At 33.7% G+C, this 19,129-nt stretch overlaps 1 long non-coding RNA gene and 1 pseudogene across 4 annotated transcripts; both read left to right on the top strand.

The window, feature by feature from the left end:
- Window positions 1–228: 228 nt before the first annotated feature.
- On the top strand, window positions 229–6,809 carry LOC145600551 (uncharacterized). 4 transcript variants are annotated; one of them, XR_014104299.1, is made up of 6 exons: window positions 229–743; window positions 1,142–1,292; window positions 1,466–1,630; window positions 2,741–2,857; window positions 3,873–6,287; window positions 6,502–6,809. It is a non-coding gene; the product is annotated as an uncharacterized LOC145600551 (long non-coding RNA). The 4 variants fall into 4 exon arrangements; XR_014104298.1 differs by having other exon boundaries at window positions 3,873–6,809; XR_014104300.1 differs by having other exon boundaries at window positions 2,741–2,774; window positions 3,873–6,809.
- A 4,881-nt stretch (window positions 6,810–11,690) lies between these two features.
- On the top strand, window positions 11,691–13,043 carry LOC145575465 (uncharacterized; annotated as a pseudogene).
- The last annotated feature ends 6,086 nt before the right edge of the window (window positions 13,044–19,129 follow it).

The raw sequence follows: 19,129 nt of genomic DNA on the forward strand, positions 1-19,129 counted from the left end.
ATTATGGAAAATTGTACGACACATATGTTGGTAATGTGAGATTATATGGGAATTACATAATTTGATTCTCCACTTGTCCATATTAGCGGCAGTATACAAAGGTGTTTTCAACCCTAATTTCAGTTTTCAATTTCTTTCTTCTTTTTTTTTTTTTTTTTTTTTTTTGTATTGAAATGAATTCTTGTTGGTTCTTAAATATACTTCGCAATTCGCATGATTGTAAAAAATTCTTACTTTTCATGCTTTCCAAAACAGCAAGTTTTGGTATGAACTTGAAAAAAAAAAATGTGAAACTCCTAAATTTCTCTTTTTTTCTTAGTTCATCATTAGTTAGCCAAATAAGAAACTCTTTCCATTTTAACCAATCAAATCAAACTATCGACCACGACCTCCCTCTTTCCTTAATTTCCATTTTAAAGCACATTTAAAAACCAAACAAGGTGTTAGCTATCAAAACTCATCTCTTAATTTCTTTGATAGTTGACGTGTAGCAATTTTAAAATTTTCTTCATATTTCCTAACATATTACTTTAGAAGAAATAAGAAGATTGCGTCTTTTGTTTAATTCAGTGTCTCTCTTTTACCCATTAAATTTGTTTTGGAAAATAGTTTTGATAGTTTTTGTTTCTTACTCTATATTCATTCAGCCACATAGCTTCCATTGCTGCCGGAAACAATGGAATTCCTGTCAGATCTCATAGATATAAATTTGGAAAAGCAAGTGGCATGGCTCCTCGTGTCAGGTAAGAATCACAGACCTTGCTGCTTATGAATTGCTGTTAAATTTTACAGATAATTCTTTGATTATCATAAGCAAGTGTTGTCTCTCAGTTATTATTGCAAGCCATGATCTCCAATAATCATCAGAAATAGACTCACCCATCCAAGCCATCAAACCTCTAACAGCTAACAGGTTAACAATAAAAGAAACGAATAATCTAGAAATTTTAAAAATAAACTAATTATCGAGTCTAGACACATATCCAGTTGGAGTAGAATTGCTTAAAGTGAGAGTGATAAACAAATGTATACCAAAGTTCTTCATCATTGCCTGTTTCTTGTCTTGTTGTCTATGTCACTAGTTACTCAGTGCAGTTATTCTTGAATTTGATGATGTCCCATTGATAACTTATTTTTGAAGATTTTTCAACAAGGCAAAGCATGTGATCTTAAAGGTCCTGTTCTTGGTGGCATCGCTCAGCGTGAGCATCATGTTTTCTGCAGCAAGTCTTACATGCCCCAACCTCAACTACGAGCCTTCAAGTATATAAGAAAGCTACAGATAACTGCTGGTAAATTGCTAGAATTTTTTTTTTAAAAAATTTTTTTTGGAACAATGTTATTAATCTGATCAGTTCATGGACAATAATTTACAATCAATAATCTGTGTTGTTTAGTGATCTAAAACAATAAAGATACGCTGCGTTACAAAATTTGACTTTAAACTACTTGATCACTGACTCAGGCCCTAAATTGAAGGGTGTAAGGAAAGGGAAAATTGAATCGTTCTGTTAGGGAAACTTTCTGGAGCTTATGGCTGGACCAAAGAGGTTGACTTTCGCTTTGTGTCTCTTATCCTGTCAAGAAGCAATGGCGTCAAGCTTACATCTCTTACGGAGTCTTTACTATGGTACAATATATGAATTCTTTTTTCAATTAAGCATTTTCTTCCTGTTCTGATTTTTTTATTCTTCAATTTATTATTGTCTTTTGCAATATCATAATTCAGAGTTATTATAAAACATTTATTATTGTGGTTGTTAAATGTCAATATCAATATAAGTAAATAATGATAGGTTGTTTAACACGAATCTAAAACCAGCCGGATGGAGTGACAATTATCTAATGAGTTACTGTGAATTACTGTGTGTTTTGGGATGCTCTAGCTTTGGTTGATGTATGCAATTGTCTGTTTGAATGCTGAAGTTTTGGTTGTGGCACAATCTACTCCAATGCCTCCTGCTACCTAAGTATTCATCTATTCATCCTCATTGTCCACTGGGAAAATTACAATGTGACAGTTTTTCAAGTGTTACACGGAGTCAGTTTTATTGATGTCTTTGGTTGGTTTGTGTTGTGGTAATTATGACCTGCTAACTCATCTGATGAAAAAAAATTGATAGAGAGTAAGTGACAAGTAATCTACAGCATTTAGTCATTTTATCATCAAATGATTTAAACCCCAATTTATCATTTATGTACACTTTCGTACCGAATTTATAATATTTCTGGCAATTAGAAATAAATAATTTAATTTTGAAAATCTTTGTAGACTGTACACATGCCGAATAATTTATCACGGGTATCATGATTGAAATAGTCCATTTCCCAAATTTTTGCAGTGATTAAATTATCACAGTTTATTTCAACCAGTTCAAGAACTATTCCCAACCAATTCTAGCCTGAAGAAATTTGTTGTTGAATTGATGTCGGAGGTGGTCTCTTTGATTAAGAATGCGATCAAGGAGAGATCCATTGATGGTCACAATACCTCTGTGGTTACATTTACTATTTATCTTTGTAGGTTTTTGTCATTGCTGTCTTCCAAATCAATAGTGCTAGGCAAATCAATTTTTAGTTCAATTTTATTTGCTGATTTATTAACTTAAATTAGCAAAAAAAACTGTAATTATGAATTGTATACTTGCTGCTGCTTGCATTCCATAATCCTCTTTTCGTTGATCCTTACTTTCTTAATCCTTGTCTCATAACTTGCCATTGTTCCCTGGTGAGAATGCAGTGGATCAACTTGTGGAGATTATCAAGGATTTAAGGTCAGAATCTAGCATTCATATGAAATTGCCACAAACTCAGCTTTTGAAGGCTATCAAGGGCTGAATCTATATTCCGTGGAATCGTACGGTTTTTAAATTCTGTATTATTGGTTTTAAATTATGTATTATTGGTTTAGCTTCCTTGGTGCACCTTCTTTGCATTATGTGGTTTTCTGTAGCAATATAATCAAGAGACTCGGTTTGTCTTAAACGACAAGACAGAAAGCTGCATTAGAATATTTTAGCTATATGCTATAGAACTATGAAGTTACCTTATTAGGGGATGTAAATTCCTTGTAGTCAGAATGATATAATGTGAGCAATAAAACCCAATATTTGAGAGGCACATATCCTAAGAATGATGGTTTAATTCATATGTTCAAGATGAAAGTGGATAAAGTTATCTGGGATATTGCGCATGTCAAGGTTTTAGTCAGAACTTTTAAGTCTGTTGGCACGTATCACTGATGACTTAGGCACTTCCAGCCGTGTAATTGTGGATGCTCAACATCTTCTGCTCATTTATATGAGAAATAGTTGGAGAAAATTTTATTCAAATGCCGAGACAAAACGCCTGCTGTCTGCTTGACTCTATTATAACACCACATTGCAAATTTTTCTGACCGACTTAAAATTTTCTAAGATCAATCAATAATACTGATGCTGAATAAGACTATAAGAGCAGAACTACAGAAACAAGTGTGTCAGCTTACCTGAATTTATTAAGGCTGATGTGAGTTTTCTGTTTCTCTTGATCTCCTTGAGTTGCTTGATTTGCTACACCTGTTCACATACTCTGATGTTCTTGACAGTACATCTATTATTGAGGATAGCTTTGAATATCTTGATGCACCTATTGTGAGGATTGCTGGGGCCGACGTACCAATGCCTTATGCACCCATTCTTGAGAGAATGGCTCTACCACAGTTTGTTTTTACTGTGTATCATGTTGTGTTAATGCATATTGCTTTCAGATTTTAGGAATATTTGTTTGTCATTTCAAAAATATTACTTGTGTTCCTTGGTTGATATCTAAGGGTAGTTATTTAGCTCTGATTTTTGACGATCTTTTGGTGCTTTACTGATTGGATACTCCAGATTGAAGATATTGTACGTGCTGCAAAGTGGGCATGTTATAGAGCAATACCAAAGGCGGCGCGGCAGCAGCATAAGTATTACCATACCTTTCATGTATCTTTGAGGTAGTTTCTTTGTTTTTGATAGTACACTATATTCGTGTTAAAAAAAATAAATTAAATAAGGATAGTGCACTATCTTTTTTCTTTTATGCAATGCATGAGTTAAATTTCACGAGTACTTTTTTATTTTTAAGTTTAGCCAGCTTATATGTTTATTTATATATTTTGAGGATTTTTTTTTTTGTTTTTACTAAAATGCTGAAGTGTTAAGATTTATGACCTTTCTCAAATTTGTAAGTAACTTCAGAAAATATACGAAGTACTTTTTTTAAAAAGAAATTATTTGTTGTAATGTATGAATTATCTCATCGCTTTACATTGTAGAACTTATGTCCTTAGCTTTGTTTCTTGTGTGATTCAATTGTAATCCTAGCATTTTTACTTTGTAATTTAATTTCTTTTCTTTAAATGTCGTTTTCATTTTGTAATTATTTAGTTGTTTTTGCTGCAAGAAGGCTAAGAACTACCAATAACAGAAGAGAGAAGGAAAGCCTTTGTAATATGAATTATTTGGTTGCGGCTGCTGGAAATTCAATTCATAGCTTAAGTTCTGGGCCATAACTTGATTTCAATGATGCTGCCAGTCATGTAAGTAAAAAAAATTGCCTAAAAGATGTGAAATTAGATTAGTTTAGCTTAAGGGAGAGGTAGAGAGAAGGAAAACCTTTTATATAAAAATTGCCTAAAAGATGTGAAATTAGATTAGGTTAGCTGAAATACTCTTTTGATGCACCTTGCACCCAAGCGTATACAAACATTATCAAGAGAAGAGAAGGAAAAGGAGTGTAGGATTTGGAGGAGTAAAAAGAGGGAATGAGAAAGAGTATAATGTTTATTGGCTCGGGGAAGGTGGAAAGTAGGAAACTATAGATTTAGAGATGCAGGGTTTGGAAGTTTATAATGCGAGAGAGAGGTGGGTAAGCAAAGCTGTAATAAAAGGGATACAAGGCTAATTTTCTTAGAATGGACACATTAGATTCCAAATCTTTAGCATGCCCACCTAGGGAAATCATATGGAAATCCATCTAATTGTTCTTGTTCGAGTAGAGTAAATATGATCTGATATATCAAAACAGTAGAGCTACCTGGAATAGCTTGGATGACTTCAATTGCTACTCTTGATCTTTTGCCTAGATTAATGACTCTGACTAACCTTAGTCATATCAATTAGTTTTAGTGATGGGCTCCTACCCCAAAGATATTTGAAATTTTATATCAGGAAATCTCCCACTATTCTATTTGGAATTTGCCTAAGGGGAAGGGCATTATAGGTAATGTAATTTACTGATGCTAATAGTATTATGAGGAGGAGGATAGTCGGTTAATAGAGGTAAATGAGAATCAGAAATACTAGAAATAAAAAAGAGTAGGCAAAGAGAAGCATTTGTAATATGAAATTATTGTGTTAGCTTAGTTTAGCTCTTTATAGTTAATCAGGCCACTTGAAACTTGACATTCTATCTTTATTTTGATGTAATTCAGAACAGTCAGTCAAAATATCTTTTTCATTTTCGCCTTTTTTTAATGGTAAGGGAGGATTGTAGATGGTTCTTGTGTGATCCAGCTCTTTATATCAGGTAACATATATTTAATTTGTTATATTAATCTCCTTTTTCTAAAAAAGGAAGTTCTATTGCTGTTGAAAGGGAAGGAAACTCTACAAACATTAGTCATAGCGAATAAGGCGTGAGGTTAAACCTGATAAAATGGTAGCACTGCAGGCCCAGGCTGTACAATGAACCTACTCAAAGTATGGTAAGCTATAATCAAATATGCATCTTCAGTCAAGCTGGTAGCAAGCATTGTAAAATCTATCTCAGTATCTCATTACAGCTCACTATATATAGTTCATTAGCCTGTATCTAATTTTGTGCATGTGTTCAGTGTGGGTTGATTTCTACAAGCTGAAGATATTGAAATCGATTCAGAATTGTATCCAATGTTCTTTAGTCTTGAGCTGATAGGAAAACTGAGCGTCTTTGATATAGGGATGTCTGACTGTGATGTGCTAAGTATTAGAAACTTAACCTACTTGATTTACTGGTGCAGTATCGCTGCTAGATGGCTTCCTGTACAAATTTGTCAATTGTAATGTTTACAAAATCAGTGCAGTGTCGCCAGCATACTCATAAATTTGTATTTCGTAGTAGAGAAGCAGAAACAATTATTTAAGAATGCTGGAGAGAAGACTATTGAGTGGTTAGACAAGCTAGGAAATTCTAATGGTACTTTTCAAATATCCCAAATCCGTTTGAACATGCAACGAGTAATGCAGAATATTGCTACGATTCTTCGTACACAAAGTACATTCAAGGTATGGACGTATGGCAATGTTTGTGATTTTTGTATTAGGTGTTTCTCATTTTTAGAATTATTACTCATCTCAATATAATTCACCTTTTTGAAGCCATTGAGCTGAGATTGAGATTATTTGATTATTATTCATTCTTTTAATTTTTACAGATTAATAGTTTATATTTTTACACCGTATATTGTAATTTTTGTTTTCTGATGGATTTTATCGACAGAGGAGAGGATATTCTTGGTATTGGAGTATTTTGATGGTGGTGAGTTGGTGACTTTGGAGCTTACATTCATAGGCATGGTAGAGTTACAGAACTGCTGCTAGGCACTTTATCAAACAGCTGGGTACAAGTTAAAAAAAAATTAAAAAAAAATTAAAAAAATAAATAAATCTTGCTTTAGTTAATAATTGTTGTTGTAAATATTAGGGTTTGTTATTTTTATATTTGACACAGTAAATATTACTCCATCTGTCCCTTAATATTGAAACTTTTGCTATTGTAGTCATTATTCAATTTGGTACTAGATTTAGGTCCTGTTTAGTTCGCCTTATATTTGCTTATATGTCAAATTTGACCAAGCTTTGACCTTAAATATACGATAATCTATACGGAAAAAATATATCAAGTCTTGTTAGATTCGTAATAATATGTATTTTATTAATATGGGATTTTTAGAATTTTTTTAATTACGAAATTAAAGATATTTAGCGATAAAAAACTGTTGATAAAACGATGATTTGATATGAACTTATTTTTTCTGATCTGAATTTATTTTTACTGAAATTAGTAAAAATAAGGTGAACTAAACAAGGCCTTAGTCCAAATTTCATCCTCTTACTTTCTCTACCCTCCTTCATTCTACAATCCAGAAATAGTAATTTTTAAAATTCAAATGTATCTTTTCGTTTGACTCTATGCAATGTGCAAAAATCTCTCTTTATAGTGCTAAGAACACAAAATACTACCTCTGGTTCAGTTTACTCGCAACAAACTCACAAATATTACCCCTTTGTTGCGAGTAAATTGAACCAGAGGTAGTAATAAAGGCGAGTGATAGCGATATATGTGTGAGCCAAATCAGGTAGGCTACTAACTAACTGGAAAAATGCAAACTATGGGGTGGTATAGTAGTTAATGATTATGGTGATAAGAAGAGTTATTCAAGTGTAGGTGAAAAATAAAATAATTGAGGGGCCGTTTGGTTGGGGGTAATCAGGAAAGGGAATGAGAATCAACTGGCCCGATTCCCTTTGTTGATGTCTGTTTAGCACTTTCTTTCATTCCCTTTCCCCTCTTCATTACCCTAAATCCCTCTAAGTTCATTCCCCACCCTCTAGACTTTTTCATTCCCATTCCCTAGCCACCACCACACCACCACCTTCCTACCTCCACACACTACCGAGAAACCCAACCACCGCACTACCCATTGCTTCGTCGCCTCTCCAACGACCTTCGCCGCGTCCCCGACAACCCTTGCCGCCTCTCCCCCTCCCCGTAAAACTCCCTTCTCCTCACGCAAACACTAACTTAGTCCCTAGAAATCCCTCCCTTTCCTCGCAAAACCGCCGTCCAACCCTCCCCCACCCTCAAAACTGAAGAGGGAGGGATTTCTAAGGGCTAGGTTAGTTTCTAGGGTTTTCGGGGTTGATTTTCGGGGAAGAGGGAGCTGCATGCCCGGGGCCGGCGAAAGGCGGTGAAGGGCAGCAAAGGTACGGCTGGTGGCTTGGTGGACGGATGGTGGCTACAAAAAGTGGAAAGTGAATAAATTAGGTGGTTGTGTGGTGGTTGTGGGGTGGTGGGGTGATGGGATTGTTTCCCTTTATTTCTAAAACAAACAACATAGAGAATATTGGGTATTTTTATTCCATTCTCTTCCATTCCCTTTGTTCATTCCATTCCGTTTATCCCGGGTGAACCAAACGACCCCTGATTGTTTAACACCAATTCGAGATGTTATGTTATAGAAGCTACAAGTGATAAGAAGAGTTATTCAAGTGAAAAAAGAATAACATTTGGAAGACCATATTTAAAGAATTGCTTAATGAAATATTTATGTAAAACAGTAAAGGACGAGTATAAGGAATGAGAAAAAGAAAGTGAACCGAATTGAAAAAATGCTGCTCCCTTCGTCCCATATTTACAGGCAATATATCATTTTGGGTGTCCCATATATTCCTCCTATTAGAGAATCTTTATATAGTTGGACTACTTTTTTGGACAACAATACCCTCATCAGATTTTTAAGAAATATATATATATATATATATATATATATATATATATATATATATATATATATATATATATATATATATATATATATATATATATATATATATATATATATATATATATATATATATATATAAGTAGTACTCGTAACAAAGCATAATTGAAGATTTGATGTATATTTCCAAAAAGACATATTGACAACCATAAACTTAGGTAAAAAAAAAAAAAAAAAAATTCTTACCTTATTTGTGACATATGGAGGATTTTTTTATTTTTTATTTTTTATTTTTATTTTTTATTTTTTATTTTTTATATGAAAGACATTATGTATTTAGTACGGTTATTACAATATGATTATACTCCGTATATATTTCTCTTGTTTTTTAAAATTATGTTATACAAAGCTACAAGTTTCAACAATAAAATGCGAATATCATATCAACAAATGATACTTTTGTTATTTCCTTGAATGATTATGGTTAGAATTTTTATCAATTAATAATCTATAACTAACTACGGATACTTCAATAATGCTTGCCAAGAACAACAAATGTTGATTATTCTTAGCTTAGTTTGATTTTATTTTTATTTAAATTTTTTTTACCATTTTTGTTGTTCCATTCAATTTTAATTTATTGAATATTACCATGCGTGGCACGGGACCTAACTTGGTAGAATTTAAAAGAGAGATCCGTAGAAAATGATAGAAGTTTAAAAAGTTAAGTAGATGCAACATTTGTACAAGAGAATGTGAACAAGGATTGAAAAAAAATGTAAAATTAGAAGATGAAAATTAAAGTAAATTTAGGGACGGACTATGAGTGTTGATATTCAATAGACAAATACCACATTTTGTTGTTTTGGATGTCATCGTAAATCGACTAGTAAGCTTATGTAAATTTTAGCGTATTAAGCTAGTTATAATATTTTATCTCAAATTAAAACTTAGATTTATATAAGCATTTTAATTAGTTGGATGATAATGAAGATGATATGACCATTACAAAAATCATGATAGTTATTTAGGAATGTATGACATAAGAACACAAAAATAATTAACAAAGGCGAGTGATAGCCATAGATGTGTGAGCAAAAGCCACAAGGGAAGGAGTTAAGAACAAAATGACTTAATCCTATAGGCTTGTTTTTATAGAGTAAGACGTAAGGAGCTAATGCATTTAGAGGAAGACGTGAGATCAAATCTCAACACAACCTATTTTTTTTTTTTTTTTTGCTTTGTTATTTTAAAATATAAATTAAAAGGCAATTATTCAATTTTTGAAGTAAAAATGTTATTAATTGAGTACTACAAAAGTGCTATCATTCGTTGTTTTAAAAAAAAAAAAGAGTGCTATTAATCATTTTTCCTATAACCCAAGGACGTGTTCCATTTACATAATACGATGTATCTATTACCCAAAATTATTGCATTTATTTGAGGGTTCATATTTAATCGGATGACATATATTTATAAGCCGTTATATACCATTTCATTAACAAAAGGTCAAAAGGGTCTAGTTTTATCTCAACTGTACATGATCTCCATGGCGACCCTGTTTATCATTAATCATTATACACAATAGAGTATATATACAATTTACATCTTAGGGTTGAAAACCTAATTAAGTAAACTAAATATTATAAACAAATATATACGAAGTAACAAATATACGAAGTCTATCACACCCCATAGTCGGAGAGCCTATTATTTACACCCGGGTAATTTGCTCATTATTTTTTTGCTTATTTAATGAATGAACACAAATTGAGCAAATAACACGGGTGTACGATACACTCAAGTGTATATAACAAATTCTACGTAGTCGAAGCAGGAGATTCTCGAAACTAAAAAAGGCGCGTAAACTAATTAATTAATTAATAAAACAAACAAACAAATTCAATTTCAACAAAAGGAGACTACGTTCAATCGCAACAAAAGGCAGCACAAATAAAACACAAAAAATCGCTATAAATAAAATCCTTCGCTCTCTACAAAACAGAAATCACACCTATTTCCAATTCTCTCTCTACCAAACAGAAACAAAATCAACTCTCTTACTGCATTTCTCTCTCTGTAGCAATGGAGGTAAACGTCGCTAAATCGGAGAAGAAGGCGACAATGGAGGAAACTAGCGTCGCTGAGTCGGAGAAGAAGAAGACGACAGTGGAGGATACTAGCGTCGCTGAATCGGAGAAGAAGACTACAATAGAGGAACCGAACTCCAGCAAAGTTGCTACAATTGGTGAAGAAATTGAGAAGAAGAAGATGAGCTCTCAAGAAATCTTGATGGAGGAGGAGAAGAAGACTACAATGGAGGAACCGAGCTCCAGCAAAGTTGCTGCAATTGGTGAAGAAATTGAGAAGAAGGAGATGAACTCTCAAAAAATCTTGATAGAGGAGGAGAAGAAGACTACAATGGAGGAACCGAGCTTCAGCAAAGTTGCTGCAATTGGTGAAGAAATTGAGAAGAAGGAGATGAGCTCTCAAGAAATCTTGATGGATGAGGAAAAGAATATTCAAGAAATTTCTATGGTGGAGAAGCCAAAGAAGAGGAATGCGAACCCTAAAATGAAGGAAAAGAAGAAGAAGAAGAGGATTCGAGTTCATGTTGAAGATGAATATGACTATGATGTACCTATTGAACAACAAGATTTCAACTAACCTGACGAGGACGATCTGGATAGTAGAACCGATTATGAGCCCGACACTGAGGACGATTCAAATGATGAAAACAGCTCAGATGAAGGAAGCGGCAATTCAGAGGACAACAACAATTCTGAGGAATCTGTTTAAACTGCTGGTGATGAAATCTGTGAGAAATTCTTGTTGATAATACTGTTTTGTGGTGAATATTCTGATGATAATACTCAATAGTGAATTGTAGCGTAAGTTTGTTGCAATTCTTAAGTTTCGCAAATGAAATGAAATTAGTATGTGAATGATATACTCAATAGATTGTAAACAGTAAGTTTCGCTTTCGCAAATGCTATATTAGTATGTGGTCTAGGTAGTGTGAATAATAGCATATTGAATCATATTTGATTCATTGACTAGTAGTGTTTGGGTACATGATAAGTGTAATTTCAGTATTGTGGTTTTTGATATATGATAAGTGTAATTTCAGTATTGTGGTTTTTGATATATGATAAGCGTAATTTCAGTATTGTGGTTTTGATATATGATAAGTGTAATTTGTTGCAATTCTTTGTTGTCTGATTTGTTCAAGAAGAATATGATGATTGATGAATTTGCTTTGGAAGGTTTATGATAAAATGTTAGAGGTTAGTCTTGTTCTTGACATATATATTTATACCAATTTTAATTTGATTAGTAGTCTAGGTAAAGAAGGAAAGTTGAGGAAGGTAAAAATGTGATTGTAGAATTGGAAAACAATTGCATTAGTCCTAATTTAGTGGCTTATTATGTGCTTATTAATGGTTTGTGTGGATAGATCCAAGGCCCTAGATGAAGCTTTGGAGCTCAAATGCTCCATGGCCGAGGAGGGCCTAATTCTTGATAGCTATACTTACTCGATACTCATTGATGGATTTTGTAAAAGTAGGAGGGCTTGGGAAGCAAAGTTGATGTTGGCTTAAATGGTGGGGAGGGGTTTACAAACCTAACAATGTTACTTACACTTCCTTAATAGATGGGTTCATGAAGCAGGGGTGATGTAATAGAGGCTCTCAAAATTAAAGATATTAGGTGCACACTCGCGGAATTAAGCTAAATTTTTTAACATATGCTGCACTAATTAGTGCTGTATGTAGGATAGGTGACATGGAGAAAGGAAAAGGTCTATTGTTTAAGATGATTGAAGGTGGCTAAATTTGGATTGAGGGTTATTGTAGAGAAAATAAAATGGAGGCAGCCTATGAGCTGCTTGCTGAGATGAAGAACATGAATTTTTCTCCTAGAGCTTTCACTTTTTATGCAATTATTAATGCACTTTATCACATTCAACGTGTTTACAATGTTGTACAAAAAACGGCTCTATCCTTTTATCTAGAAATGCAGCGCTAGGGTATAGCTTCAACACATACTTTCAATACTGTAATTGATGGGTTTTGCAAGTCAAATAAGTCAGTTGAAGCATTTAAACTCTTGCAATACATGATTGGCATGAATATTGACATATACCATTTTGATTGATCATCACTGCAAATTGGGAATGATGCAAAATAGGAATTTAAAGACAACTAACATAACTAATGCCTCCCTCTTTAACGGATATAACAGAACAGGTAGCGGGCTTAAGTAGTTGATATCTCTTTTCAATGACTTGCTGACCAAAGGAGTTATGCCTGATGAAGTTGTGTATTATCTAGTGGTGCGTGGACACTTATTGTAGAAAAAGTAATTGGATAAGAGATTTTATAGATTATCACTTAAGGGTTTGACATTGAAGGAAAATGTATGGGGTTCATTAGTTGAAACCCTAAGTCAGAAGTATCAATTTTCTGAAGTCTTACAGCTACTTAATGATATGGAACAAGGCCTCATGCTTAGTTCAAATGCTCGCATGAACTAATTCGTGCTTTGTGCTAATCCAAACATACTGACAAAGCAGCTAAGGCTCTTGATACTGTGGTTCCCAAATGCCCTAGTTTGTTTGATTTCAATCAGATTCAGAGCCAAGACAATTTCGAGCTCTGATAGCCTTTCAGGTCAAGGGGCATTAAATGTTGCTAATCTGGTTTAAGGTGGTTTTAAAATTGAATCTTAAGCTGCCAGCAGGCTCTATGTCTCTATTTCAGGGAATCTCGCACAAGTACATGTAAGTCAGGCTCTTGTACTCCTTTTTCTCTCCCTTTAATCTTAGCACTGATATAGGTCAGATGAGAAACCATTGGTTTTGCTATCCCATTTTTTCTCTTTTTGGTCCATAACATTTTTATGGAAAAAGATGTGGAGATGATATTTCATATTTTGGGTATAATGTGAGACTCGGGTGATTATACATTTACACTTAGTTTATAGGGTGACATTTATGATCATGCATTCACGCCCAGAGTTAAATTTAGAAGGATTATGGGCTAACTTAAAATGAAAATTGGAATGCTTTGTACTTTTTGGTTATAAAACACTCGTCTTATTCTGGTATATATTTGCAACTGCAGGCTATAGCTCTTTCTTTAAAAGATGTTGGAGAAACCTTAGACATACAACATGATGGATTACCTCAATGCCCAATTGAAGGTGACTGCTTCTTCGAAGAGTTTAAATTTTGAAACACTGTGAGTTTCTTTATCGTAATATGCAATTTTTGAGGACTCACAACTGTCACAAGCTCAAACAACATATTTCTGAGAAAAGGTAACACTATCTGAATTTATTTTTCACAAGCAGTAAAGAGTTCTATTTTGTGAGAAGTCCAGGGATTTCTGTTTTAATTCCTTATGGCAGTTATGTGGTTACAAGTTCTGCCTTTGCAAGTCTCTGAAACAACTTCCTTATTTGCACTATTTTCTTAAAGTTAATTACCCTCCCAGATCTTGCTACAGTGTGAATGTGTGATGCATGTCGGGTTGTTGATGTTTCTGTTTTAAGTAGTCATGAGATTGCAAAGTGTGGAGCTATAGATTTGGTTTTAAAAAAAAATTGATCAGAAGTTGGGTTCCTTTCATCCAATTTGAACTAGATCACTATGCTTTGTCAGCTCTTGGACGTCAATCTTAAGTAGTCATGCATACCAACAATTTCAGGCATTCAAGCTAAACTATTAAGAGTGTCAATTGATTTGCTAATAATTAATCTCCAGAACCATGGTACAATTTTCCTCCCTATTTGAGGGACTGGCAAAGAGTGTTTCATCCAAAGGCAGGAACACTAAGAATGATGAGGGAAGTAGAGCTACTGAGTCCTTGGAAGATGAAGCAAGGAAGAATCATCTTATCTTAAGATGTCCTAGTGTAACAACTTCGAGGTCCAATGCAGCTGCATCAGTTCTTTCCAAGAAAGGGGAGAAAGGAATTAATCAAGATTGCTTGACAGTGTGGAAGGTACGTTTACAAGTTAATTTCTAGGAATTTGTAGTTGGAGGGGGAGGAATAGTACAAAGTGATCTCATGCTTTCGGCTGGTTGGAGTAGTCTGGCAAAAACTTCTTGGTTTTTTCTGTATCCCACCCAACCAGGCCAAGCTAAATTGGGTGTAGCCCCAAACAAAATTAAATCACATGCGGAAGTCACTTTTAGGCTATACTAGATAATTTCCGAGCCATGCTTAATTTTTAAATTAATGGTAATTGAAATATAGAAAATTTTAGAGAAATGTAAATATGCAATCAATATGAGTGATGGTTACTTTCTTAATTTGAGTAATTTGATGGTTTCTGAAGATATAATGGATTATATCTTATAGGTTGAATAGATGCATTCACTAGCTATATTAATCTACCGGCATGTGGTTCAAGATGACATAACCTTTGCTAGAGCTGCTGTTCCGAGTGGTGTATTCACTGGTGAGTTCTCCTTTTCTGTAACAGAGGCTAGCTTATTGATTATGGTTAATCTTGCTCGTATGATTTCAGAATGTTTTTCATTGTTTAGTAATAAAGTAACATATTTTTCCTGGTCCATCGGGATTTCTGATTAATCATAGATATATGCCCCAATTCTGTAGTCTTTAATATGATCACATGTTTAATATATAGCTCCTACTGGAAGGATAAGTTGTAGAATTGTATATTCTTGTGCGTTTAATCTGATCAAGAGAATCTCTGAATACTATTTGTGAAATTAGGTTTATTCCTTATCAGTTTTCTTAATTACTTCAAAAGTTTTGAAAACGAAAATTTCAACTCTGGAAGGGAACAATCATCGGTTTTGTATATGAATTAAGATCTGTCCAGCTTGAAATAGAAATTTAGGCGGTGCTTACTTAGGTTTTGTAAAATTGATTAGTATATTCTCCTACCAAAAATAAATAAATAAAACGTGTTTAACTGTGCTTCATTTCCCTGTCGGTTTATGATACTTGTTGTATATGTACATGTATTACATAAAAATATATGTGGCTGCTAAGTTAGGAAACATGAACTAGGTTTATTCTGTGATTTGCATGTACATCTACAATAGCTATGTTTTAAACTTGATTGCTTTGTGGATAGGCTATCTTTAAACCAACCAGAAGCTCCCTTCAGGTGCTCTGTTGAACAGGCTTCACTGAATTGGTCAACAGGAACAGTTGCTGACTTTTTAAGTGGTACTCTCCTGACCTTTTCTCATGCATCAGTGTCTTAGCCTACATTATTTCTCCTGCACAAGGAGTTACTACTTGCATTGCTTCTGCCGGGTTTGCATGTGAATTGCTTGGCCTGTTTAGAATGTGTTTCTTTAGCCCTTCTACAGAACATGCACTGGTTTACTTTGGTTATCCTAAATGCTTGCATAATGTCTAAGGGTTAATTAATTAGTTGACGATGGAATTGTTATGATTTAATCTCAGTTTTTTGAGATAAGGTATTATATAGCATTTGTAGACGCATACTTTTCTATACTGTTTTTCTTTCATTTCATTAAAGCAGATTGCTTTTAGCTTTGTTTTTCCTCTTGAATGATTTGAATAATTTGAAACTCGGGTGGTTGGATAGTTGGAGAGGATTTAACTTTAACTATTGAGAAAACAAAAGGCTAATACACAGATACTAAAAATTGTCTGTCGTTTGACCTCCTATTTCATTTTGAGAGACTGCTATGTTGTGTGTTTTGTAAATCTGATAACCAAAGATCTTGCTTTGTCTCCTCAAACAATACTTGACACCTTTACGTCCATGGTTTACCTATAACATGCTACTTTCTCGTAATATCTTTGTAAGGTGTTGACATATGCCTCACTTCTGTGTCAGGATGAAAATAGATGCAATGCAGGAAAAGGCTCTCATCTCATCCTCAAACATGCAGAGAAAGCATGAACAATAGTTAATAAGCTTCCAGGTAAATATTATTACATTACGCTGTATTCCAACTTCCAAGCATAATTGTAATGATCGGATTATGAAATCTTCATTTAGTTTGTATTTTCTGAGGACCAGTTTTATGAATTTATTTCACAAATATTTGGTTGTTTATGTAGACCATGAGGTTGAACCAGATTGGTTACACATTTGAGGTTCATCAGTTTAAATTTCTCGTTAGTCAATGTATATAATATTTAGAGATGTAGTTGAGGTATGATTCTTGTAGAAGATGGCTAGGCGCCTAGGCACCATCCTCATCTAAGAATTTTGAAATGTAGGCTCTGATTGCTGAGGTAGGTTGCTGTGGGGTGACACGTTGATAATATGGGGAAAAATGTTTTCTTCTTTGATGACTGGGGAACTCATAAGTCATAAGCAGTGGGATGAAGTTACGCAATCTTGTGCAAATTGAAAGGTGATTTTTCGCTGATGCCAATTACACAGTTGTTTGTATACATAATTATTGAGAGCACTGACGATTTAACTTTTTGGATCACAATCTTGTCACATTCCAGGCACAATTATTTGACAAGGGATACATATCGAATGCCTTGGCAAGGCCTGGCCTAGGTATGGAAACAGATGGCAAGGGAAGCAGGAAGGGGGTGCTTCATAGAGATTCTGATTCCTGCAAGTTTTTTTACAGGTACAAACTTCTGTAATAATGATAGAACAAACTGTCTGTAAGTTTAATAGAATAAACCCCCCACCCAGTCTAGTTCATGGTGCAAGAAATCTGCTTGATAAATAGCTCGTTGTTTTATAGTTACTGATAATCTCTTTGGTTGGTTAATTGTTTGATTTATAGGTCGATATTCAAGAGTACATATATGGACATTGTAGCATACCGACACTTAAGTAAAGAAGTGGACTCACACACAGTAAACTGCTGAAATGACCATTGCGGTTGACATAGAGCCGCAAAAAATTGAGCCTTTTATGCTCTGGAATGCCCTCTTGCAAAAACTTTATAGGCTGCATGTATTTAAATTAGCTCTATTTCAACAACTTCAGGTAAACGACTATACAGCAAACTAGCAAAGCGTGCAAAGTTGTATGGTAGCAGCTCAGAGGCTGCATCTAGTGAGAAGGCTGCTGAGGCTTGAAGTAGTGGATACATGCAACTCAGAGTTGGAAGTGAGATAGCCGATAAGTTACTGCTAGAATGTGTATAATATGATTGCCACCTTGTAATATTAAATGGTAGACTTTTGGGCATAGTTGTCTTGAAGACTCGATTCAAAGTTACCTTATGCCTATGTAAATTAACTTTGTTGTCACTGATTCAGGATGATGATACTAATCCAAGTTTTTTTTTTTCCCCCTTTTTGATGATAATGAAGAAAAACACATTTGTATCATTGTGAGAGCTGCTCGTGTTGGATGCTTGATTAACCTGCAAAACATGAAATTAGCTTTGTAAGTGGATCCTGTATTGTGTTTGGTTGTTTCTTAATTGTCTACTTCGGGCATAGTGTTACTCCAAAATTAAGGAGCATTAATTAATTATAGCTAAAACCTAATCATTTGCTACAAAAATGGTCAAACTAGCAAAATTTTAACAGTTTGTTAATTGTTAACAAATTAAAATCTAATCCTTTGCTACAAAAATAGTCAAACTAGCAAAATTATAACGGCATGTTAACAAATTAAAAAAAAAAAAAAGGAAAAAAAAAAAAAAAAGAGAGAGAGAGAGAAGTACATGTTACATTGTTTTTGCATTACAAAATTTATTAGTGGTATATTGTGGTACGTTGATTTAGTGGTACATAGCGGTATGCGTCATTTACCGTATAAAAAACAAATGGGAAGACAAAACCAATGGTGGTTTTCTTTTAATATTATAAACAGCGAAAAAAAGTCTAATGTGTTACAAATTAACCCCTAATATACTAACATATTAGTAGAAAATTAGTAAATCATTATAATTGATTCACAATTTACATATTTTTTTCTTTTGCTTGAATTGAGTTTGATAATTAATATTAGTGAGGTTGACAATAATAAGAGCACAATTAGCTTCAACAACAAAGTTTCAAAAAAAAAAAAAAAAAAAAAAAAGGGTCCAACATCATTAATTAGGAATGATGTTGGCAGCCATAGGAATAATGCGGGGTAGGGAAAAAAAATTAGGTTGAAGGAACAACCTGCTCTAATAATACCATGAAAGGGTTAAGATTGATTGTATATTATTCACAAAGAATTACATCATTAGGTATGGTGTACCGCTGGTAAATATAATTAGAGAGGGTGTACTATTAACAAAAGTCGGGGTGTATTAATGAAAATTTTCCTTATATTTACCATAATTGTATAGATATTACACAATTTGAAGTTAGTATTTTCATTATAAATAATTAACTCATCGCAAAATTAAAATTTTAATAATTAACAATAAAAAATAAAAAAAAAAAAAAAAAAAAAAAAAAACCAAAGATAATAAAAAGTCAAGATTCTTCGTGAATAGTTTGAGTTCAGCTCGGTCAAACCTCGACTCGTAAAGTTGTGCGTGAGCTCGACTCAAATTCGAATAAACTTAAATAAACATGAGTCAATCTGACCATATATAGTTCGGGTCCGGCTCACCCGATTAGCACCCTTAGGTGTAGCTGTATAGGTATTATTCCCTCCGATTTTAAATACTTGCACCACTTTTCT

The sequence above is a fragment of the Chenopodium album genome, chromosome 2, assembly GCF_948465745.1.
Source record: "Chenopodium album chromosome 2, dcCheAlbu1.1, whole genome shotgun sequence".
NCBI lineage: Eukaryota > Viridiplantae > Streptophyta > Magnoliopsida > Caryophyllales > Amaranthaceae > Chenopodium > Chenopodium album.